Here is a 25483-nt window from a genome sequence, read left to right as displayed (position 1 = left end):
AGACTGATTCCCGGGATGGTGGGACTGACCTATCAAGAAAGACTGAATCAACTGGGCTTGTATTCACTGGAGTTCAGAAGAGTGAGAGGGGATCTCATAGAAACGTTTAAAATTCTGACGGGTTTGGACAGGTTTGATGCAGGAAGAATGTTCCCAATGTTGGGGAAGTCCAGAACCAGGGGTCACAGTCTAAGGATAAGGGGTAAGCCATTTAGGACCGAGATAAGGAGAAACTTCTTCACCCAGAGAGTGGTGAACCTGTGGAATTCTCTACCACGGGAAGTAGTTGAGGCCAATTCACTAAATATATTCAAAAGGGAGTTAGATGAAGTCCTTACTACTCGGGGGATCAAGGGGTATGGCGTGAAAGCAGGAAGTGGGTACTGAAGTTTCATGTTCAGCCATGAACTCATTGAATGGCGGTGCAGGCTAGAAGGGCTGAATGGCCTGCTCCTGCACCTATTTTCTATGTTTCTATGTTTCTAAGTGCAGGTCATCTTCTGTAGTGTGAACATGGTCTCCACGAACCTGAGAGAAAGTCACCCTCCTTCACTGCGAACGGTATAATGCAACCCGAGTCACTCAAACTTCGCTTCCACTCACATGTTGGCTGGGTGGAGGAAGTGTTTTTTCAGTTGATCCAAACTAGGGTGGCACTGCAGTGATGAAGAGGAAGAGACAATGGCTCACTTCGATGGTCAGAGTAGCCAAAATTGCCCGTGACCTCACAACGATCAATGCTTCTGATTTGTTCACAGCACTTGCCACTTGCACAATTCGATCCCCAATTGTTTGATTTGAACGGTTAGAGATGTGGATGAAATGATAGGATCATTATTCTGTTTTTTTATACTTTCATTCCAACGTCCATTCATTCTTTTTACAGAAACTGTTCAACAGTGTCTGCTGGGGCTCACTGATAGACCTACACCGGAAACTCAGCACCCTAACTATAATGCATCAAGCCATTAATAATGCAATGTCTATTATAAAATCGTTGCGTTTCATTAGGTGTTTAATATACAGCAACATTGCAGTGCATTGTTTTGCTGCCAGAAATATGATAGCAATATATTTTCTTTGGGAGGAGTTTGAACATCAGACAGCAGCATGAACACACCCCTGCATTGTAAAACTCTGTTATGAGGCTATTGGAGCTTGGCGCCCAACTCTATCACTTCTTTCACTGATTAAGTCTCTGTGAAACCCCTTTATGGACATTACATATGATTCAAGCTTTTGTTTTCTGTACATTTTCTACTGTGCTATCTGATGGTCCCTATTATGGATACCTTGTTATAATGCACAATGGCATCTGTAGGAGCAGAAAGGTACAAAGTAATTTTAAACTTTACTTTGGTTAATTGCCTTATATTATCTCCAAATGATTTAATTTTATTTAACTTAATAGTCCCTTTTTCCTAAAGGAACTTCAGGCACAAAACATGGCCTTGCAAAGAGAACAATCATTTACTATAAACACTTTGGAAAGTTTTCATTAGAATCTAAACAATATCTTGGGTTTATGCACAAATTAGAATTGCTTGAACAATACAACAACACCTTCTGAATTTCCAAAATGCATAACCTTTAGAAATCAAGGGCTGAATTTTCTGGGGTAATTCTGACGGATTGGGTGGGTATGTTGTTTTTTTGACAATGGGTCAGGAACTCACTCCCACACGCCTTTCCCACAGGCGCATCTGTCAGCGTGGAGCCGGGCCGACCGGCAGTGGTGGGTGACACAATTGAAATCATTACTTAACAGGCACTTAAGAGCATTTTCTTCCCCTACTTTTTAAATTTCCCTTACACAGCCACGGGATTCACACAACTCGTGAACCACGTCTGTCAACCTGAGGCGTGAGTTCCGTGGCCCAAATGTCTACCTTGGACTAACCCCATAACAAAAGTCATGTACTCATGGATGGCTCGAGCTTATCAGGAAGATTGGTAAAGAGCAGTCATGAAGATACCAGGTGAGGCGCCGCTGCCAGAAAATGAAAGGCGAGGTTGGGGCAGTTGCGTTGGGGCTGGGTCTCATTGCACTCTGAAATGTCTAAGGCTTGGAAATTCAGGAGCGCCCCATTTGGGGGGCGGTAACATTTGCGAAAGGCAAGACTTTGTGCCAGGCGCAGAAATCTCACCTCTCCTGAGAAATTGGGGTTAGTGCCCCGAATGAAATGGAGGGCTAAATCAAGCGCTCCACTTTCTTTCTGGGGTGATAGCAGTAGCGGGGGCAAGACGCATGGCTCAGCAGCGCTACGCACTGGGCCGCTTAGCACTGCCGCGTAACAGGGGCTCTTCCCTGAATTAAAGAGCCAAGCTGCATATCCTGCAAAATAAAAAGGGTCCTACCTGGCTTGCCGGGGAGCGGGGATGCTACACCATCAGCCCGGCACTCGAGCAGAGCACCGGGCTGAGCCATCACTGCACGGACCCCGCATCCAAAGCGGCAACAGAGCGGACAAGAAAAGCGGACTTTTTTTTGGAGCAGCCCTCCCCTTTAACTCTCGCCCCGCTAGCGGCCGCCCACCCGATACGTGTACCCTGAATCTGTCGTTGTCATCGTCTGGTGTAGATTCAGGGGACAAAACCCAATTTAGGGTCCGGGGCACTGCACATGGTTATGACATCATGATTTCCAAGCGCAGGAGATCCCGCTGAATTTAGCAGGAGTCATTAGCGGCACTGCGCGAGTTGTAAAATCGTTTGTGTCCCATCCTCCGGGGTCGCTAACGGGAGGCGCAAATGACACCAATTTCTCCCCCTACCTTTTTAAATCTAAAAGCACACTCTAGACGGTGTCTGGTCAACAGCAGGCTTTTACAAATACCACCCGCCATTGATTGACGCTTTTGTTTTCTCTTTGTCCACAACTTAACATATGTAGGTATTCAAAATAATCTCCAGCCGGGCCAGACTCATTTTCATTACTATAGAAACATAGAAACATAGAAACATAGAAAATAGGTGCAGGAGTAGGCCATTCGGCCCTTCTAGCGTGCACCGCCATTCAATGAGTTCATGGCTGAACATTCAACTTCAGTACTCCATTCCTGCTTTCTCGCCATACCCCTTGATCCCCCTAGTAGTAAGGACCTCATCTAACTCCTTTTTGAATATATTTAGTGAATTGGCCTCAACAACTTTCTGTGGTAGAGAATTCCACAGGTTCACCACTCTCTGGGTGAAGAAGTTCCTCCGCATCTCGGTCCTAAATGGCTTACCCCTTATCCTTAGACTGTGACCTCTGGTTCTGGACTTCTGAACATTGGGAACATTCTTCCTGCATCTAACCTGTCTAACCCCGTCAGAATTTTAAATGTTTCTATGAGATCCCCTCTCATTCTTCTGAACTCCAGTGAATACAAGCCCAGTTGATCCAGTCTTTCTTGATAGGTCAGTCCTGCCATCCCGGGAATCAGTCTGGTGAACCTTCGCTGCACTCCCTCAATAGCAAGAATGTCCTTCCTCAGGTTAGGAGACCAAAACTGTACACAATACTCCAGGTGTGGCCTCACCAATGCCCTGTACAACTGTAGCAACACCTCCCTGCCCCTGTACTCAAATCCCCTTGCTATGAAGGCCAACATGCCATTTGCTTTCTTAACCGCCTGCTGCACCTGCATGCCAACCTTCAATGACTGATGTACCATGACACCCAGGTCTCTTTGCACCTCCCCTTTTCCTAATCTGTCACCATTCAGATAATAGTCTGTCTCTCTGTTTTTACCACCAAAGTGGATAACCTTATGGTGATATGGTGATCTATCTTCTGCTGTGTGGCCTTTTCCAAACGTAACCAATTTAAGTTGACAGGCATTCAAATGATCTTTTAAGACATGCTGGAGCCAATTTAGTATCACTTTCGTCACTACACACCTAAGGATTGTATTGCCTTGAGGCCAACACAAACTTTCTCAAAGTTCAATTTGTTTGAAGCATATTCTTCTATTCATGCCTGTGCTGATCAACTGCTGGCAAGTTGGGCAAATTAAACCATTTCCTGTAGTACCATGTTCCTCTCTGGATTTATTATGGCATTGGGTCAGGTCCAGGCTACATTATCAGGACAATATGGTCCCATAAACTACTCAAGCCCCCAGCAGTGCAGGGAACTGAGCAGCACTGCCAAGAAGGACAACGTGTGGTGTATTATCCCTTTACATTTTCAGAACATACAGCAGGGTTGAGTTTCTGCTTTGGGCACAAACTAGAAATTGTGCCCAAAATGCGTTTGAAATTGTGCTGAATTATGCTTATAAACATTTGCATAATTACAGACGTAAAGTCTTCAATGGACTAGTGCAATTGGGCAGCATAATAGAATGCCATTAAAAATATGAATTGATATATTTATGAGTGGAAACCTGCTGCAGTAATACAACTGAAAATGGGTTTATCACCAAAAATAAACATTTTAATAAGGATGTCCACTCCGCCACCTGTGAGGAACCTGATTTTAAATCACTGGAAATTACTTTAACAAGCTATTCTGAACCATCTAATAGTTTTATTGGTGTACGCTAGTCAGCTTCTTAGTAAGTTAAACCTCTTATGACATGCAAAACTTTTAAATGTGTCTCCTAGTGCCAGTGCGCCTAAGAGAATGCGCACAATTAGAAGATCCTTTCTGAACCCGCGCATCGTGCAATTTCAACCAGATTTGTGGGCGTGGCCTGATACAGAGGACTTGAATCTTGTAGCAGCACCAAAGATCGTGGAAAACACTAACCTAAGTGGTTTTGGGCATAACTCACTTGCGTTTAAAATATCCCGATCTTTTGTGCTGATTCAGCCGATTGCGCCCGGATTGCATTGATATAACTAGCGTCAAGGAGTGGAAACTGTACCCAGGTGTATTTTGCTGAAATCTGGGTCCCCAGCAGACACCCACTGTGATGTTGTGAGATTCGGAGCCTATTGTTTCTTTGATCTCCTCTTCGGGGTATTCAGCCGACTGACAAAATGGCCGCCTTTTTTTTTACTGATATCAGTGAGAAAAGAAGTAGATGGTGTGTGTGTGATGAAATGATGAGTGGCCTGGAATTAAGTAGGAGCCTTTTTCGGTGTTATGCTTGAATATGTACTCAAAGCTTCACTTTCATACATGATCTGATCCAAATCCGACTATATACATCTTTGTGGCTCATCCACTGACTGACTATCCATTTTTAGGAAGGAGGACAGATACAGCCTTGTGTGTTGCATAATGATATCATTAAATAACACATTGCATTTGTCTTTTCACACCTTCAGTGTCATATGTTCATTATCCTGCATGTTCAACATCATATCCTATTCCACCTTTGCAAATCACTCCATGGTCTCGCTTCTCTCAACCTCAGCAACCGGCTCCAACCATAGTGTAATATATATAGCTCCATCTGTGGACTCCTGTGGAACTGCAGCCAGTGCTGTTTATAATAAAACTGGGAACAGGTTGCCTGACAGAGTTCCGGTATGTTCTGCAGCTTAAGGCTGTGTGAATGTGTGTGTCTGCGAGTTACTGAAAATATAACAAGAGCAATGAAGATGGGTTTATCAGGAAAAAAAGCAGAAATTTTTGTTGGTGGAGGATTCAGCCAAACGACAGAGAGACTTTGAGAGCTTCTCTGTTTTGATTAACAGCTACAAATTTGAGGTAAATTAGAAGCATACTTGTTTGAACTACCAGAGTCCAGATGGCTGTGCCTATAGGAATAATAGGGTGCTTAGGGGAGTTTCAATATGACCGTGAAAGTTTCAGAGCATATTTGTAGCGGCTAGAAATGTTTTTCACCGCAAATAATATCATCGATGTCCCTAATAATGAAAACCATAACCGGGTGGTGTTGGAATGACAAAGGGCTATTTTCTTAACTGAAGCAGGGCCCGAGGTGTATGGAACCTTGAAAAATGTGTTTGTGCCTATCAAGCCAAAGGACACAACTCTTAAGCAGGCTAGAACAGCACTACAGTCCTGAGCCCCTGGAAATTGCTGAAAGTTATTGTTTCAGAATACAAGATCGGTTAACCAAAGAAAATATCAGTGAGTACATTGTAGCATTAAAAAATCTATCCATTCACTGTAATTTCAGAAACTTTCAGGACCGAGCATTGTGAGCATTTGTTTGTAAAAGTAAAAGGCGATTGGGCCCCAAAGTCTCATAAACTGGTAACAGAGCATTGAAGTCCTGCTATCGGTGCCTGGGACAACACATTGCTCAAAGTTGTCCATATGTGAAGGCAGAGTGTTTCATCTGCAGGAAAACTGGGCATCTTGCAAAGGCATGTTGACTGAAGGGTAAACCAGCTTTCAATGCTCTGAGTAGTAATCCCAGAGACTACATAGCATGGAAGAAAAACAACAGGATGAGGAGATGTTAGAGCTAAACATCATCAGGAGCACAAGATTAACTAACAGCGATTCGAAAAGTATCATAATCCACATAGATGTTGCAGGAACCAAGATACCCATGGAAATTGACAATGGTGCATCCGTGAGTGTAGTACTGGAGTCGCTATACCTCGACAAATTGCGGGATTTCCCATTGGAGAAATCCAAGATAGAGCTACGAGGCTACTCGGGAGAGAACATTCCTGTGGTAGGTCGTATCACCGAACCAGTGAAATACAAGGTTCAATTTCAGAGCTTGCCTCTATTAGTAGTGGCAGGAGTCAAGCCTGCCTTACTTGGAAGAAATTGGTTGGGATCACTGAAGCTGGATTGGAGTGAGGTTTTTCGTGTTGAACCGAGATTTGCATCAAAGGATGATGTCATCAAGAATTATCCAAAGGTGTTCTGCGAAACAGGCAGTCTGATCCAAGGCTTCAAGGTGAGTGTCAGTGTTCCGAAGGATGTTAGATCGGTTTACTGTAAACCATGTTCCACACCATATGCACTCAAGGAGAAAGTTGAGCAAGAACTCAAAAGATTAGAGACTGAGAACATTATTTTTAAGATAGATCGATGTAATTGGGCTATGTCCATTGATGCTGTACCTAAGTCCGATGGTAATGTAAGATTGTGTGATGATTATAAAATAACCGTAAACCAGGTTCTAGAGGTAATGTCCCCAATACATTGTCAAATGTAGAAGATTTGTTCACAACACTGACAGGTGGTCAGATCTTCTCAAAGTTGGACCTTATGAATGCCTACTTACAGCTTGAACTCGATGAGGAGTCCAAGTCATGCTTGACTATAAATACTCATCTAGGCCCATATCAATTTAATAGGCGACCATTTGGAATATCTTCCGCCCCTGCCATATTCCAAGGGGTGATGAACCAGATTTTGCAAGGTATTGAAGGGGTAGTATGTTATTTAGATGACATATTAATTTCAGCACCAAATAGGCAAAGTCCTCAAATGGCTAGAGAAGCACAGAATAAGAGTGTCGGCTCGGAAGTGTGAATTATTTCAAAACTCATTGGAATACTTAGGATACAGAGTAGACAAAGATGGTTTACATCCAACCAAGGGAAAGCTGTATGCAATGAGAAATGCATCCACTCCCAAGAACGTCACTGAACTTCGATCATTTTTGGGACTTTTGAACTATTATGGGAAGTTCCTACCAAATTTGGCTACAGTATTACATCCACTGAATGAACTATTGAAAAAACAGGTCCATTGGAAGTGGTCAGAAGAATGTAATACAGCATTCAAGGAGTGTAAAAACAAATTGGTGGGGAGCACCATGTTAGTTCACTATGACGCATCTAAGGAGATCAAGCTAGCATATGATGCCTCTCCATATGGAGTTGGGGCAGTGATCTCTCATGTATCACATAGTGGGGAGGAGAGACCAATTGCTTTTGCTTCACGCACTCTCAGTGCCAGTGAGTGTAATTATGTAAAATCGAAAGAGAAGCTTTGGCATTAATTTTTGGGATCAAGACGTTCCACAAATACTTGTATGGTTGTAAGTTTACTATCGTTACGGCGCATAAGCCCCTGACAGCAATCCTCCATCCAAAGTCCCCAGTTCCAACATTAGCTGCAGCCCGAATATAGAGATAGACTTTGATTTTGACAGCATATACATATGATATTGAATACAGACAATCAGCTGATCATAGTAATGCTAATGCTACGTCTAGATTGCCTTCCCCATCACAAGTTACACCCGATAGGGAAGAAGTGTTCTAGTTTCATACATTGATGAACTGCCAGTCATAGCTGAAGAGATTGGTACAGCAACCAAACATGACCCAGTTATGTCAAAGGTGTATGATTATATTGCAAATGGCTGGCCAAACCAGATAATAGACAAAGATATTCATCCATTCTTCATTCGTAGGAATGAATTATCAATCAATAAAGATTGTATCATGGGGTTATACCAAATAAATTCAGGTCCAAATTATTAGGCGCACCTGGGAATTTGCTTGACCAAGATTTTTGCATGCAGTTACTTATGGTGGCCAGGTCTTGATAAAGATATAGAGCACATCATCAGTCAGTGTACGACATATCAATTGGTAAGCAAGAAATGGCCTCCCAGGGTTTGGCAAGGGCTACATATCGATTTTGCTGATCTAGAAGGACAATTGTTCATTGTGATTGATAGCCATTCGAAGTGGGTCAAGGTATTTCCAATGTGAAAAATAACAAGTAAAACATTAGACATTTTACGAAGATTATTTTCTTCATTTGGCTTCCCAGAAGAAATTGTTTCTGATAATGGACCACAATTTTGTTCAGAGGAATTTGCACAGTTCATGAGCAAAAATGGTGTGAAACATACCAAGATTCCACCGTACCACCCTGCTTCAAATAGTGCAGCCGAGCACACTGTACAAATTGTAAAATGTGCCCTCATCAAACAGATGTTGGATCCAAATCCAAAGAAATTACAGTTGTCATTGGACCACAAATTGGCTAATTTTCTAATTACATATCGTAATACTCCTTACACAACTCCTGGTAGAACACCAGCAGAGTTGTTTCTCAAACGACAGCCACGACCAGATTCTCGTTGGGTTAAAACTAAACTTGGCACTGTACGTAGAAGAGACACAATTAAGACAGAAAAAGAATCATGATAGAGGTAGAGTAAAAGAGAAGTGTGAAATTAAATCAGAAGATGAGAGTGAAGAACCATCACCATAAATGGTTAAAGTGGTTACAGGAAGAGTGGTGAAGATATGTGGTTCTCGCACATATTTGGTCAAGATATTTAATCATGGACAGGTTAGGTTTGTTCATATTGATCATATTTTACCTACAGATGTGAAAGTAGTTGAAGGTGGGAATGATTCAATTACTTCTGACTCATCAGATAGTTTTGATACACCAGTAGCATATCCTACATCCAATGTACTGGAAACAAATCCAAGAAAAAGTCAGAATTTAAGTCTGAGTCCGAGTCAGGCAGACAAACAGTCTGAAGTTAGAGAGAGTTCAAATAGAAATCAAGGAATCAAGGGTATCCCTTGGAGGAAAACTTCTCTCAGGATCAGCCTCGAATGAGTTTAAATTCAGCACCATGTTTGGAAGGTTCTGTTCGAGAGTGAAGGTATCCTCTTCGAAACAGAAAGCAAGTGGTTAAGCTTGATTTGTAAATATGGCAAAATATATCCATATCTTTTGTTATGTATAACCATGCAAGTTATGTATGATGATTATTTTGTTATAATTACTTCTTCATTAAGCAGGGAGAAGTGTAGCTCCACACTGTGGACCCTTGGGGCACTGCAGCCAGTTTACAATAAAGTGGGGAACAGGTCACCTGACAGAGTCCCAGTATGTTCTCCTGCTTAAGGCGGTGTGTGTGTCTGTGAGTTACTGAAAATATAACATCCACATCCTAGCCTACACCCTCTGCTCTGCGAACTCTGAGTGCTACTGAGCGCTACTGAGTGATAGATTTTCCATCCATCGTCTATGAACGGGTGGAATATCTATTCCATTGTCTATCACCGTCCTCCCCTTCCTGCTGCACCATCAGCGACATGGCCTTCAGTACCACTCCCTTAGCTGCGGAATTCTCTTCCCTCTATCTGGCTACAGATCTCCTCACTTTCAAAGCTTCCTCAAAACCTGCCCCTTTGAGCCCGCCTCCAGGTGCCTCCCTAATCTCCCCTCCCAGCTTCCTACCCATTGTCCAATTTGTGACTCACTTTGAAACATTTGCTGCGTGACAGCCACTACTCAAGTGCAAGTTGCTATTGTTTTTTGTGAAAATCAGCCTTCTCATACTTATTCCTGACTCACGACTCATTCAGAATGAAGCATGCTGGACAGCGCGTCGGGTTACATTACAATGCTTTCCGCTCTAGGGGCTAGGTTTGCATCTGTGGCTGGCAGTGTGTCATGGTGGGATGTAAATCTCCTCAAATTGAAATGGGGTTGGGCAGTCTTCACCCAGTTCCTAGCAGGTACAGTACACAGTGGGTGTGAGAAATTGAGGAATTGTAAGATTAGGGTCGCAGGTCACACACAGATACCCAAAGGGTCTTAGGAGTTACAAGACATTTTATTATGGGAGCGATAATTCAAATATAGTCAAATGCAACACACAATCAGGATAGAATTAGTTGACATACGACTGTGATAAGTAGCTGTTATTAGTCCTGATCGGACAGATGGCTGCTGGTACGAACAGTTCTTATCTTCACCGTCTGTCCTGAAACGCCTTCTGGATTTTTAAAAATTCTCTTTGTAGGAGTGGGCCTGGTGTAGGATATGGGCAGGAGCATTTCACCGATGATATGTTGGGTTCTTTGTCTCAACTCTTGGGTGAAATGCTCCTCTTCACATCCTCCCAAGGTTAGAGTCAGACAGGCCATTCTTGACCTTCAGATGTTTGGAGCTGCCGGTTATCAGTTATTTATGTTCACGCTGTTCAAGTTGCTTTAGCTATTGTACCATGGAATGAATCCTCAATTCTAACACCAGTCTGAAGAGACTTTTTGGTCTCAAGATATTTCTTCCAATCCACGATTTCTTACAGTATACACTGTAGAGTATAGCATACTCTTCTAAGGCTTGTACTGAGGCACTTTATGGAGATGGTGTAGCGGCAGCTTCACCTTGCATCTAACCCATGCTCCATGTCACCTTGGTGAACTTGGACCACACCCAGCTATTTCTAACCTGAGACCGTTTTCTGCTGGCACAAGACCTAAATCAGATCACAGACATCCTCCACCTTGAGCACAGAAATTAAAATAGAAAGTACAAAAATTAAACTATGTATAATATAATAAAACAAGGAAAAACTGGAAACCTGAGGCAGTCTGATGGAGATTACACACCCGAGATACCACAACCTGCCTTTTCTTTTTATAGATACTGACTATTTCCAGCCTTTTGTGTTTTTATTTCTATATATAATAGTGATTAATATGTTAAGGGATGAATGGCAGATATGTAACACACACAGCAAATGATTGTATGCCTCTATCCTGACCCAGTATATAATATGGTGGATGTTCCACCAGGTGACATTCACCACACTAATATGGGAGGGAATATTCAAGTGGTCCATTATTGAAAGGAAGATATCGAACAACTTATTAACACCATGGAAACATCGCTATGAAAGATGGAGAGAGGGGTTTAAATATATAACTCCTTCTCCCAAGGGATGTAATCAAACATTCTCCTGGGAAATTAAGAAAAACAATTTCTTACTCATCTGCTGAAGACCTTCCCTCTCCTCTCCTGGAGTGGGATCTCCACCGCTAGTCAGAATCCTACCAAAAAATATTCCAAATTCATCCATGGCCAACATCCAAACAAATGGCTGGGTGCAAAGGCCGCTCCTTTTCCTTCTCCCCCTCTGACTTGACGTTAACTTTCTGCTGAAGCTGGCATGTCTACAGTTTTCCATTCATTATTCTATATTTATGCAACTGATGAGAAGCATAATTGTACTGAATGCTCAGGGGTGTCATGACCAGATATACAGCAGTGGGACATCAAACAGGAATTGAATTTCGAGCCAACAAGTACAGAATAATGTATACCTGTGAAAGACTGTGTAGCATTAAATTACATCATAGAACTCCCACTGAGTTTGGCTGTTATGGAAACTGATAATTATCTGGCATGGACAGTCTGGTTAGATGCCATAAAGCAGCCATTTTGGCAGAGAGGGTTGTTACCCATCCGAAATAGGTTTTTGGTGGATGGGCACACTGTTATATATGAATAAAGAGTCTGACTGGATGCTGTGAGCTCAAAGTAAAGTTTGACCTTAGTCTTTTATTGCAGGTCTCCAGAGTGCCTCTCCCACCTGTGAGGCTTCCTTAAGTACAGGTGCTCCCAAGGGATTGTGAGATCCCTTGGGACTCCAGGGGATGAGCCCTCTGGTGGCTGCACAAGATATATACAAGTTTACATACATAACAACACTACCCCGCCAAAGTCAACAGTGTAACTATTTACAAGGTGAGTCGATCTGGGGCCTTTCTTTCCCTGGTTGATCTTAGTGAAAATGCTGATTTTGGTGAATTGTTTGTTGGGCCCTCACTGGGCTGCTGTGCAGCTGGCCTTGTTGGGCTACCTGGTGTGGTGAGTCCTGCTGTACTGCTGTGAGTGATGGGTTCTGCTTCGTGGCCAACCGCGGTGTCAGTTGCCACTGGTGTGAATGTTGGAGGGTCAAAGAAGGTAGGGTCCAAAGTGGGTTGCTCAGGATAGTCCGTGAATCTGAGTTTGATTTGGTCCAAGTGTTTCCAGTGAATGAATCCATTTGAAAATTTGACCCGAAACACTCTGCTCCCCTCTTTGGCCACAACAGTGCGGGGAAGCCACTTGGGACCTTGCTCATAATTCAATACAAATACAGGATCATTGATTTCAATTTCGCGTGACTCATTTGCGCTATCATGATATGTACTTTGTTGAAGCCGCCTGCTCTCCACCTGTTCATGTAGATCAGGGTGAACTAACGATAGTCTTGTCTTAAGTGCCCTTTTCATGAGCAGTTCAGCAAGTGGAATCCCAGTGAGCGAGTGGGGTCTCGTGCGGTAGCTAAGCAGAACTCGGGATAGGCAAGTCTGCAGTGAGACTTCAGTTACCCTCTTCAAGCCCTGCTTGATAATTTGCACTGCTCTCTCTGCCTGACCATTGGATGTTGGTTTGAATGGGGCAGATGTAACATGTTTGATCCCGTTACGCGTCATGAACTCTTTGAACTCGGCACTGGTAAAACATGGCTTGTTGTCGCTCACGAGGACATCAGGTAGTTCGTGCGTGGAAAACATGGCCCGCAGACTTTCCGTGGTGGCAGCGGACGTGCTTGCTGACATTATCTCACATTCAATTCCTTTGGAGTACGCATCTACAACCACAAGGAATATTTTACCCAAGAATGGACCTACAAAGTCGACATGGACCCTGGACCACAGCTTGGAGGGCCAAGACCATAAACTTACTGGCGCCTCCCTGGTACATTGCTTAACTGTGAGCATGTGTTACACAGGACTCAAAGTCTGCATCGATGCCAGGCCACCTCACGTGGGATCTGGCTATCGCTTTCATCATTACAATGCCTGGGTGGGTACCGTGGAGGTCACAGATGAAAGCGTCTCTGCCCTTCTTGGGGACCACAACATGATTACACCACAGAAGGCAGTCTGCCTGTATAGACATTACATCTTCGTGCTGCTGGAACGGCTTTATCTCTTCCTGCATTTCCACTGGGACACTGGACCAGCTCCCGTGAAGCACACAATTTTTTACCAGGGATAGAAACATAGAAAAACATAGAAACATTGAAAATAGGTGCAGGAGCAGGCCATTCAGCCCTCAAGCCTGCACCGCCAATCAATGAGTTCATGGCTGAATATGAAACTTCAGTACCCCCTTCCTGCTTTCTCGCTTGATCCCCCGAGTAGTAAGGACTTCATCGAACTCCCTTTTGAATATATTTAGTGAATTGGCCTCAACTACTTTCTATGGTAGAGAATTCCACAGGTTCACCACTCTCTGGGTGAAGAAGTTTCTCCTCATCTCGGTCCTAAATGGCTTACCCCTTATCCTTAGACTGTGACCCCTGGTTCTGGACTTCCCCAACATTGGGAACATTCTTCCTGCATCTAACCTGTCTAAACCGTCAGAATTTTAAACGTTTCTATGAGGTCCCCTCTCATTCTTCTGAACTCCAGTGAATACAAGCCCAGTTGATCCAGTCTTTCTTGATAGGTCAGTCCCACCATCCCGGGAATCAGTCTGGTGAATCTTCGCTGCACTCCCTCAATAGCAAGTATGTCCTTCCTCAAGTTAGGAGACCAAAACGGTACACAATACTCCAGGTGTGGCCTCACAAAGGCCTTGTACAACTGTAGCAACACCTCCCGCCCCTGTACTCAAATCCCCTCGCTGTGAAGGCCAACATGCCATTTGCTTTCTTAACCGCCTGCTGTACCTGCATGCCAACCTTCAATGACTGATGTACCATGACACCCAGGTCTCGTTGCACCTTCCCTTTTCCTAATCTGTCACCATTCAGATAATAGTCTGTCTCTCTGTTTTTACCACCAAAGTGGATAACCTCACATTTGTCCACATTATACTTCATCTGCCATGCATTTGCCCACTCACCTAACCTATCCAAGTCACTCTGCAGCCTCATAGCATCCTCCTCGCAGCTCACACTGCCACCCAACTTAGTGTCATCCGCAAATTTGGAGATACTACATTTAATCCCCTCGTCTAAATCATTAATGTACAATGTAAACAGCTGGGGCCCCAGCACAGAACCATGCGGTACCCCACTAGTCACTGCCTGCCATTCTGAAAAGTACCCATTTACTCCTACTCTTTGCTTCTTGTCTGACAACCAGTTCTCAATCCACGTCAGCACACTACCCCCAATCCCATGTGCTTTAACTTTGCACATTAATCTCTTGTGTGGGACCTTGTCTAAAGCCTTCTGAAAGTCCAAATATACCACATTAACTGGTTCTCCTTTGTCCACTTTACTGGAAACATCCTCAAAAAATTCCAGAAGATTTGTCAAGCATGATTTCCCTTTCACAAATCCATGCTGACTTGGACCCATCATGTCACCATTTTACAAATGCGCTGCTATGACATCCTTAATAATTGATTCCATCATTTTACCCACTAATGAGGTCAGGCTGACCGGTCTATAATTCCCTGTTTTCTCTCTCCCTCCTTTTTTAAAAAGTGGGGTTACATTGGCTACCCTCCATTCGATAGGAACTGATCCAGAGTCTATGGAATGTTGGAAAATGACTGTCAATGCATCCGCTATTTCCAAGGCCACCTCCTTAAGTACTCTGGGATGCAGTCCATCAGGCCCTGGGGATTTATCGGCCTTCAATCCCATCAATTTCCCCAACACAATTTCCCGACTAATAAAGATTTCCCTCAGTTCCTCCTCCTTACTAGACCCTCTGACCCCTTTTATATCCGGAAGGTTGTTTGTGTCCTCCTTAGTGAATACCGAACCAAAGTACTTGTTCAATTGGTCTGCCATTTCTTTGTTCCCCGTTATGACTTCCCCTGATTCTGACTGCAGGGGACCTACGTTTGTCTTTACTAACCTTTTTCTCTTTACATACCTATAGAAACTTTTGCAATCCGCCTTAATGTTCCCTGCAAGCTCCTTCTCGTACTCCATTTTCCCTGCCCTAATCAAACCCTTTGTCCTCCTCTGCTGAGTTCTAAATTTCTCCCAGTCCCCAGGTTCACTGCTATTTCTGACCAATTTGTATGCCACTTCCTTGGCTTTAATACTATCCCTGATTTCCCTAGATAGCCACGGTTGAGCCACCTTCCCTTTTTTATTTTTACGCCAGACAGGAATGTACAATTGTTGTAATTCATCCATGCGGTCTCTAAATGTCTGCCATTGCCCATCCACAGTCAACCCCTTAAGTATCATTCACCAATCTATCCTAGCCAATTCACGCCTCATACCTTCAAAGTTACCCTTCTTTAAGTTCTGGACCATGGTCTCTGAATTTACTGTTTCATTCTCCATCCTAATGCAGAATTCCACCATATTATGGTCACTCTTCCCCAAGGGGCCTCGCACAATGAGATTGCTAATTAATCCTCTCTCATTACACAACACGCAGTCTAAGATGACCTCCCCCCTAGTTGGTTCCTCGACATATTGGTCTAGAAAACCATCCCTTATGCACTCCAGGAAATCCTCCTTCACCGTATTGCTTCCAGTTTGGCTAGCCCAATCTATGTGCATATTAAAGTCACCCATTATAACTGCTGCACCTTTATTGCATGCACCCCTAATTTCCTGTTTGATGCCCTCCCCAACATCACTACTACTGTTTGGAGGTCTGTACACAACTCCCACTAACGTTTTTTGCCCTTTGGTGTTCTGCAGCTCTACCCATATAGATTCCACATCATCCAAGCTAATGTCTTTCCTAACTATTGCATTAATCTCCTCTTTAACCAGCAATGCTACCCCACCTCCTTTTCCTTTTATTCTATCCTTCCTGAATGTTGAATACCCCTGGATGTTGAGTTCCCAGCCCTGATCATCCTGGAGCCACGTCTCCGTAATCCCAATCACATCATATTTGTTAACATCTATTTGCACAGTTAATTCATCCACCTTATTGCGATACTCCTTGCATTTAGACACAAAGCCTTCAGGCTTGTTTTTTTAACACCCTTTGTCCTTTTAGAATTTTGCTGTACAGTGGCCCTTTTTGTTCTTTGCCTTGGGTTTCTCTGCCCTCCACTTTTCCTCATCTCCTTTCTGTCTTTTGCTTTTGCCTCCTTTTTGTCTCCCTCTGTCTCCCTGCATTGGTTCCCTTCCCCTGCCATATTAGTTTAACTCCTCCCCAACAGCACTAGCAAACAGATAGTTAGGGGTCCTGGCTTGTCCAGATTCTAATCTGTCGGGCTGTGATGGGTGATTGCTCAATCTCGAATGCTTCCATAACCATGACAAAATCTGCGGGCTGCGCCATTTTCACCCCTGTGGCAGCCTACTGAGAGCATCGGCACAGTTTTCTGTGCCTGGCCTGTGGTGGATGGCATAGTTGTATGCGGACAACGTGAGCGCCCATCTCTGAATGCGGGCCGATGCATTTGTATTTATCCCCTTACTCGCGAAAAAGAGGGATATTCGTGGATTATTGTCTGTTTCCAATTCAAATTTGAACCTAAACAGATATTGATTCATTTTCTTTACCCCATAGACACACGCTAACGTTTCTTTTTCAATCATGCTGTAGGCTCTCTCAGCCTTAGACAGACTCCTAGATGCATAAGCAACTGGTTGAAATTTCTCATTCATTAGCTTGTTGCAATACACACCCAACGCCATACGAATACGCATCACATGCTAGTATCAAACGCTTACATGGATCATACAACACAAGCAATTTGTTTAAGCATAACAATTTTCTCGCTTTTACAAAGGCATTTATTTGGCTTTTGCCCCGTACCCATTCATTTCCTTTACGCAGTAAGGCGTGCAGTGGTTCTAACAGTGTGCTGAGACCCAGTAAGAAGTTACCAAAGTAGTCCAGGAGTCCTAGAAATGACCGCAGCTCCGTCACGTTCTGTGGTCTCGATGCGTTCTTGATTGTCTCCATCTTCGAATCGGTAGGCCTGATGCCGTCCGCTGCGATTCTTCTCCCCAGGAACTCCACTTCAGGCGCCAGGAAAACACACTTCGAGCGTTTCAACCTGAGCCCTACGCGGTTGAGTCGTCTAAGAACCTCTTCCAGGTTCCGCAGATGCTCGACTGTGTCCCGACCTGTAACCAAGATGTCGTCCTGGAAGATCATTGTGCGTGGGACCAATTTCAGTAAGCTTTCCATGTTTCTCTGGAATATCACCGCAGATGATCAAATTCCAAATGGGCATCTGTTATAATGAAGAGACCTTTGTGTGTGTTGATGCAGGTGAGGCCCTTCGATGATTCCTCCAGCTCCTGCGTCATGTAGGCCAAGGTCAATTCCAGCTTTGTGAATGTCTTTCATCCCGCCAGCATAGCAAAAAGGTCATCAGCCTTTGGTAGTGGGTATTGATCCTGCAGGGAGAACCGATTGATAGTTATTTTGTAATCACCAGAGATTCTGATGGTGCCATCTCCCTTAAGGACTGGAACAAGCGGACTCATTGAATTCAATCGGCGAAATGATGCCCTCTCGTTGCAGCCGGTCTAGCTCGATCTCTACCCTTTCTCTCATCATGTACGGTACTGCTCTCGCCTTGTGATGGATGGGTTGCACCCCCCTGAATTAGATGGATCTGCACTTTTGCTACTTGGAACTTCCTGATGCTTGGTTCGAACAGCGAAGGGAACTTGTTTAAGATCTGGGCACACAAATTGTCACCAGCGGACGATAGCGCTCGGACGTCGACCCAGTTCCAGCGTATCTTTCCCAGCCAGCTCCTGCCAAGCAGTGTGGGACCATCGGCCGTTACCACCCAGAGTGGTAGCTTGTGCACCGCTCCATCGTAGAGACGTTTACAGTAGCACTGCCGATTACGGGAATCAATTCCTTTGTGTAAGTTCTCAGTCTCGTGCAAATGGGAGTCAAGACTGGCCTTGAGGCCTTGCTGCACCACAATGTTTCGAAAGTCTTTTTGCTCATAATTGGCTGGCTCGCGCCCGTGTCCAGCTCTATTGACACCGGGAGTCCATTTAATACAACCTTCAGCATTATCAGGGGACACTTTGTGGTAAATGTGTGCACCCCATATACCTCTGCCTCCTCGGTCTGAGACTCTGGTTCGTCATGATCTGCCATGGATCTGTTCTCCTCAGAAACATGGTGGTTTTCAGGATTAACAGAGATTGCAGCTCGCCTGCACATATGTTGGAGGTGTCCCATTGTTCCACAGCCCTTGCAAACGTACCCTTTTAAGCGGCATGAATGGAAACGATGGTACGATGACATCGCTAACAAGGTGTTAATGGCCTTGCATTCATCACCCTTGATGGTGGACTCAGACATCTGCAGATGTGCAGCTGCAGGCATGTATGACCTGCTCTGTACGTTGCAATTTGAAAACAACATCACTTTGTTCACAGTACTCGTGTGCTGAGAGATTTGCTTAGTATTGTCACTGGTGGCAATGAATGCCTGGGCTATCTCTATGGCCTTACTCAAGGTTGGGGTCTCTACAGTCAAAAGTTTGTGAAGTATGGTTTCGTGGCCAATGCCAAGTATGAAAATGTCTCTGAGCATGTGTTCCAAATGTCCTTCAAATTCGCAATGTTCTGCAAGGCGTCTTAGCTTGGTGACATAACTCGCCACTTCCTGGCCTTCAAACATTTTGTCGGTGTAGAACCAGTACCATGCCATTCGAATGCTTTCCTTCAGGTTCATTTTCTTCCGGACCAGTGTGCATAAATCATTGTACGATTTCTCTGTGGGTTTCGCTGGAGCAAGCAGATTTTTAAGGAGGCCATACGTTGGTGCCCTGCAGACCGTGAGGAGAATCGCCCTTCATTTGGCAGCGTTCGCTTCTCCTTCCAGGTTGGCCACGAAGGATTGGTCGAGTCGCTCCACGAAGGTTTCCCAATCATCTCCCTCTGAGAATTTCTCCAGGATGCCGACTGTTCTCTGCATCGTTGGGTTCGTCATCTGTGTCTCATTGCCAGTTGTTATATATGAATAAAGAGTCTGACTGGATACTGTGAGCTCAAAGTAAAGTGTGACCTTAGTCTTTTATTGCAGGTCTCCAGAGTGCCTCTCCAGCTTGTGAGGCCTCTTTAAGTACCTGTGCTCCCAGGGGATTGTGAGATCCCTTGGGTCTCCAGAGGATGAGCCCTCTGGTGGCTGTCCAATGTATATACAAGTTTACATACATAACATACACGATACATGATAAGAAATCACTTGACCAGTTCCTGAGCGAGGGGTTCATTCTGGTGCATTGAGAGTGTGTGAACTAAATCGCCAACTCATGGACAAGTATAAACGGTACTCGATATCTGGAACTCCCCCCCCCAAAAAAACTGCTGAGTTTAGGCCAATTGAAAATTTCAAAATTGAGATTGATAGTTTTTTGTTAGACAAGGATTATGAAACCAAGGCAGTTAGATAGAGTTAAAATACAGATCAGCCATGATCTAATTATGAACATACGAACATATGAACAATGACGGACAGGTAAAGACCATCTGGTACATTGAGCCTATCCCACACAATTGCGATACCTTGTGCATCACAACATATACACTCCACCCCTACACAAAACCATGTGATCTCCTCAGAGAGGCTAAAAAACAGATCGAAAACCCAGGTCAATTTGGGGAAAAAAATCTGGGAAATTCCTCTCCGACCCATCTAGGCAGTCAAAACTACTTCAGGAGATCACAATTGAATGTCAGAACAAGCTTAAGGGGCAGCATGGCCAATACCTGTTCCTATGTTCTTACAGACACCAAAAGCTTGTTTTATTGTCCTATGTCGACTAGAGGAAACGTCAAAGAGTTTCTTAAAAACAATTGGTCACAATTCTTTTTTTTGTCTCCCCAGGAGTTAGCATTACTGGTGGTTGAGGAGGTAAATAAAAGGCATTGTACCAACTAGTGCAATAGAATTATTGTCTTTGATCATCTTTTAATATGTTTGTATGATTCAAGTCTTTGATGAAAGGAATAGAAGATATAATGCAAGTAGTTTTTATCTTAATCTTCAATAGTGTTTGTGAGAACACCGATACAAAATAGTCAAAGCTCAATGAAGTTGGATATTTGCAGGAATGTTTTGTTCTTAGAGTGATGTGTGTGTTGAATGGATGTCCATCAGGCTAAGTGCAAATTCCCTCAGCTCTTTTTAAAAAGTCTGATGACTGTCTGACAGAAAGTGCAATTGCAGGTTGTAGGGATAGATTTAGGCTGAAATGATTGAATAGTTTATGTAACAGTGTCGTAAGTTATTCAATACATGGCAAGAATATCTGGAGTATGTTCATTGTTTTAGCTTTTTGGAAGCTTTACTTGGTTTAAAATCAACCTCTTCTGGGAATTGAGATTGGGTTATGTGAGCACCTTGATAATGTAGCTGTACATTGGGGTGGATAGCCTCAATAAGTTGGCCCTTTCCATTCCATGATTTCTTACTTATGTCTTATTTATGAACTATAAATTGAAATTTATACAGCAGAAGTGATTTATTAACATTGGATTATTGTTTGAACTCGCCCTCTGTATGCTTGCTCGCTCACCCATCCTCACTGGCCTACATTGGCTACCAACTCTCCAAAGCCTCAAATTTAAAATTCTCATCATCCTGAATAAACTCTTGTGGCCTTACCCCTCCCCATCTGTGAAACCTCCTCCAAAATGAAAGCCTCTCCGCACACTCTCCATTCCTCGAACACTGGCCTCTTGCGTCTCCTTTCATCTCACTATCGGCAGCCATGCCATCAGCTGTCTTGGCTCCAAATTCTGGAATTCCCTCCCTAAACCCCTTTGCCTTCCTACCTCCTTCTCCTCCTTGAAGGCATGCTTTAGAATCCACATCTTTAACTCCTTCGAATAGCTTCTTCTTTGGTTTGGTGTCCATCATTTTTAAATTTTTGATTACGCCCCTGTGAAATGACTCGCAATGTTTTTCCACGTTAACAGGTGCTATATGAATGAAGGTTGTTGTCTGCAATCCTAAGTTAACCATTTACACCTGGGTTTCCCTGGCAGCAACAGGCCTAGAGTTAATCGTCATCATCATCATCATCATAGGCAGTCCTTCAGAATCAAGGAAGACTTGCTTCCACTCTTAAAACGAGTGCTTAGTAGTTGAACAGTCCAATACGAGAGCCACAGACCCTGTCACAGGTGGGACAGATAGTCGTTGAGGGAAAGGTGGTTTGGACAGGTTTGCCGCACGCTCTTTCCACTGCCTGCGCTTGGTTTCTGCATGCTCTCGGCGATGAGACTCGAGGTGCTCAGCGCCCTCCTGGATGCACTTCCTCCACTTAATGCTGGATTGTTGGTCAAGGTTTCAGTCTTCGCTCCTCTGCAGTGGCATCACCACTGGGGCAGCTCAGCTACGGTGGGTTGATTGAGTGGGTCGACAGATGCTTCAGTTAGGTCACAGAAGTCTGGAGGTTGGCCTTGCTTAAAGGAGGTGGTTCCCTGAGCAGACGTGATTCGAATCCTGTCCTCTATGGGACAGAACTCTGGCTGTGTGCAGGGGAAAGAGCTTCAAATGTTGAGAAACAAATCCCCACTCACCATTGAAGTATACCATTCCCCTTACGGACATACCAGGATGATGGGCAGGAAAATAGCAGGTGGTCCATCGTACTCGCCCCACACCATGATAGCTGGACCATCATGGCTAAACAGTTCTTCCGTCAAAAGAAAGACAAGGGGAAAAAAATACTCTGTATAATAACTCTCCGATCCCTTTCCGCACTGCTGGGTGATAGACAAGAAAACAACAACAGGGACATTCTCACATTGCCACTGGTGGAGAATTTCACCACCTGCCGGGTTGGAGGAGCAGGCAGTCATCATTTTCTGCAAGTACCAGTGTTTCTGTCACATACCTACAGTCTCAGTAAAAGCCTGGATGACCTTTACAGATGGATTTCATGCTCTTTTGTAACATCATTATTGCGGCGTTATCATTTGTATTAGATCAAGGGAAATCTCAAACGCCACATATATTATGAAACAAGGTCTTTCTGCACGAGTTATAAGTTAATGATCCAACACATAAAATGATTTAAAGGTGCTTTCCTCTTTAAATCCAGTCGTTAGTGGTAGAAATCACTATTATAATTTGGGACCAGCTGGATTTATGGCAGTGGTTATTATCGGTCCTAAGATGTGACAGAAGAAAATGATCCTCTCTCTCTCTCTCTCCTTGCTCAACAACTCCCCTCCCTCAAAATAAGTAGGGGTGCTTCAGAATTCATTTCCCAGTGTTTAATTATTCATCAGCTGTAGCTGAGGGCTGACCAAGTGCACACTAACCACATCCCTAACTGGGTATGCAGAATGTGTGTGTGTTAGCTCAATAGGAGCATCTATCAATGTGCCCCTTTCATTGGCCCGCATTTTATGGCGGCGTGAGATCCTTTCATGTGAGTGGCCACGGCAAGCGACAAGCTTGCATAATGAGGCCAAGAGATTTTAACTCCCAAGCCTCATTTCCATATTCAAGCCCCGACTCCAGCCTGAACCTGACAGAAGTCACTGCATGGCCAGCGGGCGGGAGTGAACATTCGGGCAGCAGGAGAGTTGCTGGAACAGTCCCCAGCAGGAAGTTGAGGGGGGGTTGGGGTGCAGGCTGTGTGGGTGGAGTGGGTGGGAGTGTGGTGTGATAGTGGTGGGAGTGCGGTGTGTTCGTGAGGGTGTGTGAATGTGGTGGGTGGGATGGGTGAGAGTGTGGTGTGGTGGGGCTGTGGGGGTATGGTGGGGGAGTGGGGGTGTGGTGTGTTAGTGGGGTGGGTGTGAGTGTGTGGTGTGTTGTGGTGGTGGGGGGTGTGTGGTGTTTTAGTGAGGGGCTGGGGAGTAGTGTGTGTGGGGTGGGTGTGAGTGTGGTGTGGTGGGGGTGTGGTGGGTTGGGGTGCGGAGGGTTGAAGTGGGGAGGGTGCGGGTTCGAGGTGGGGGATGTGGGTGGTGGTGGGTGGGGCGTGTCGGGGCAAGTGGGGAGGGAGAAGCCAGGGACAAGGGAGGCCCAAGATTGTCTTGTGGGTTCTGGAGGAGCATTCTGCTCCTTCTAACCAACATGGAAACATAAAAAATGTTTAAGAACTTACCTGCTTTGACCTTTTCTGGCCCTCGCTCCAACTCCTGGCAGCTTTGGTCCTAGCAGAAGCTGTCACTACTGACCCTGCTCAGACCTCCAGTTAAATAGCAAATCAGGACCTGATGACTTCATCCAAGCCCGATTTACATATTTAAAGAGGGCCCCGCCTGTTTTGGGAGGGAGTCCTTGCCACCTCCAATCAGGGTGGGAAAGGAAAGTCCCCCCACTCTGTTTCAACTACCCTTCGGCCTGGTTTCCAGCAGGCGGTGGAATTTAAAATCAGGCCATTAGCGCAGACTTATATTTAAAACCTAAAGAAATAGACACTTCATTAAATAAATTCCAACAATGTCAATCAGGAAACCAGGATGCAACAGTACTAACCATTACACCAGTCACTACCTTATTTGGCAGAATCTGCCCCTCTGGGGTTATTTCCTCTCCCCCCCCCACCCTCCCAAATGTTGTAACTTTCAAGTATTTCAGGAATACTGAGTACAATCAGAGAGGGAGAAAGCTTCCTCTGTGAACTAGGTTCAGTGAAATTGTAAACACATTTATAATAGAATCGTTTAACTTTCCACTTCACCCAGTGAAATGGAGAAAATCCCCCCTCCTCCTCGTGCTAACTTATGCCTTACTCATCTACAGAATGAGCATCAAAGTGAGCACACCCACTCCATCTTCGTTAGCCTGAATATACTTAAAGACCAGCCTGAATATACTTAAAGACCAGGCCAATGTTCAGCTCAGAGGAAAAGCAGCTGCTTTGCAATCCAATGTTGCATTGTGCCGAGTCAAAAGCTCTTCAATTCAGTTCTCTGTTTGTAAATGTAACTCAAAAGAAAGATCAACATACTCAGGAATCGCTCTGATGTAAAGGTCACCACATCTCCAGACACAGGCTGCACACTGCTAGAACTCAGTGGCATCCTGTAAACGCACATCTATAATGAAGCCAGGCTCATCTCTGATCTCTGCTGTTAATCTCCAGGCAATAGATCTGCCAGTGTGATGTTGCAATATCATCGTGTTCCTATCTATCCTTTGATATCCATGTACTGGCTTAGGAACATGGGGAACAGGAGTAGGCCATCAGGCCCCTCAATCCTGTTACATAGAATTACTTAGAATCTATAGCACAGAAACAGTCCATTTGGCCAACTGGTCTATCCACATGAGCCTCCTCCCATCCCTCTTCCTCTAACCCTATCAGGAAGTATTTCTATTATTTTCTCTCTCTTGTGCGCAAAATTAAAGCATATGGTATTGGGAATAATGTATTGACGTGGATAGAGAACTGGTTGGCAGACAGGAAGCAAAGAGTAGGAATAAACGGGTCCTTTTCAGAATGGCAGGCAGTGACCAGCGGGGTACGCAAGGTTCAGTGCTGGGCCTCCAGCTATTTATAATATACATCAATGATTTGGACGAAGGAACTGAATGTACTATCTCCAAGTTTGCAGATGACACTAAGCTGGATGGCAGTGTGAGCTGTGAGGAGGATGCTAAGAGGCTGCAGGTTGACTTGGACAGGTTAGGTGAGTGGGCAAATGCATGGCAGATGCAGCATAATGTAGATAAATGTGAGATTATCCACTTTGGTGGCAAAAAACAGGGAGGTGGAATAGTATCTGAATGGTGACAGATTAGGAAAAGGGGAAGTGCAACGACGCCTGGGTGTCATGGTATATCAGTCATTGAAAGTTGGCATGCAGGTACAGCAGGCATTGAAGAAGGCAAATGGCATGTTGGCTTCATAGTGAGAGGATTTGAGTATAGGAGCAGGGAGGTCTTGCTGCAGTTGTACTGCATT

The 25483-nt window shown here is 44.4% G+C and overlaps 1 protein-coding gene across 1 annotated transcript in view; it reads left to right on the top strand.

Annotated features, from left to right (window-relative positions):
* The window catches only part of LOC139276996 (cadherin-22-like), a 750218-nt gene that overhangs the window by 37827 nt on the left and 686908 nt on the right, over window positions 1-25483 (top strand). The window lies entirely within an intron of this gene.

Source organism: Pristiophorus japonicus, chromosome 12, assembly GCF_044704955.1.
Source record: "Pristiophorus japonicus isolate sPriJap1 chromosome 12, sPriJap1.hap1, whole genome shotgun sequence".
Taxonomy (NCBI): Eukaryota; Metazoa; Chordata; class Chondrichthyes; family Pristiophoridae; genus Pristiophorus; species Pristiophorus japonicus.
The sequence above is the reverse complement of the archived record's forward strand: the minus strand, read 5'-3'. Positions and strand labels throughout refer to the sequence as shown.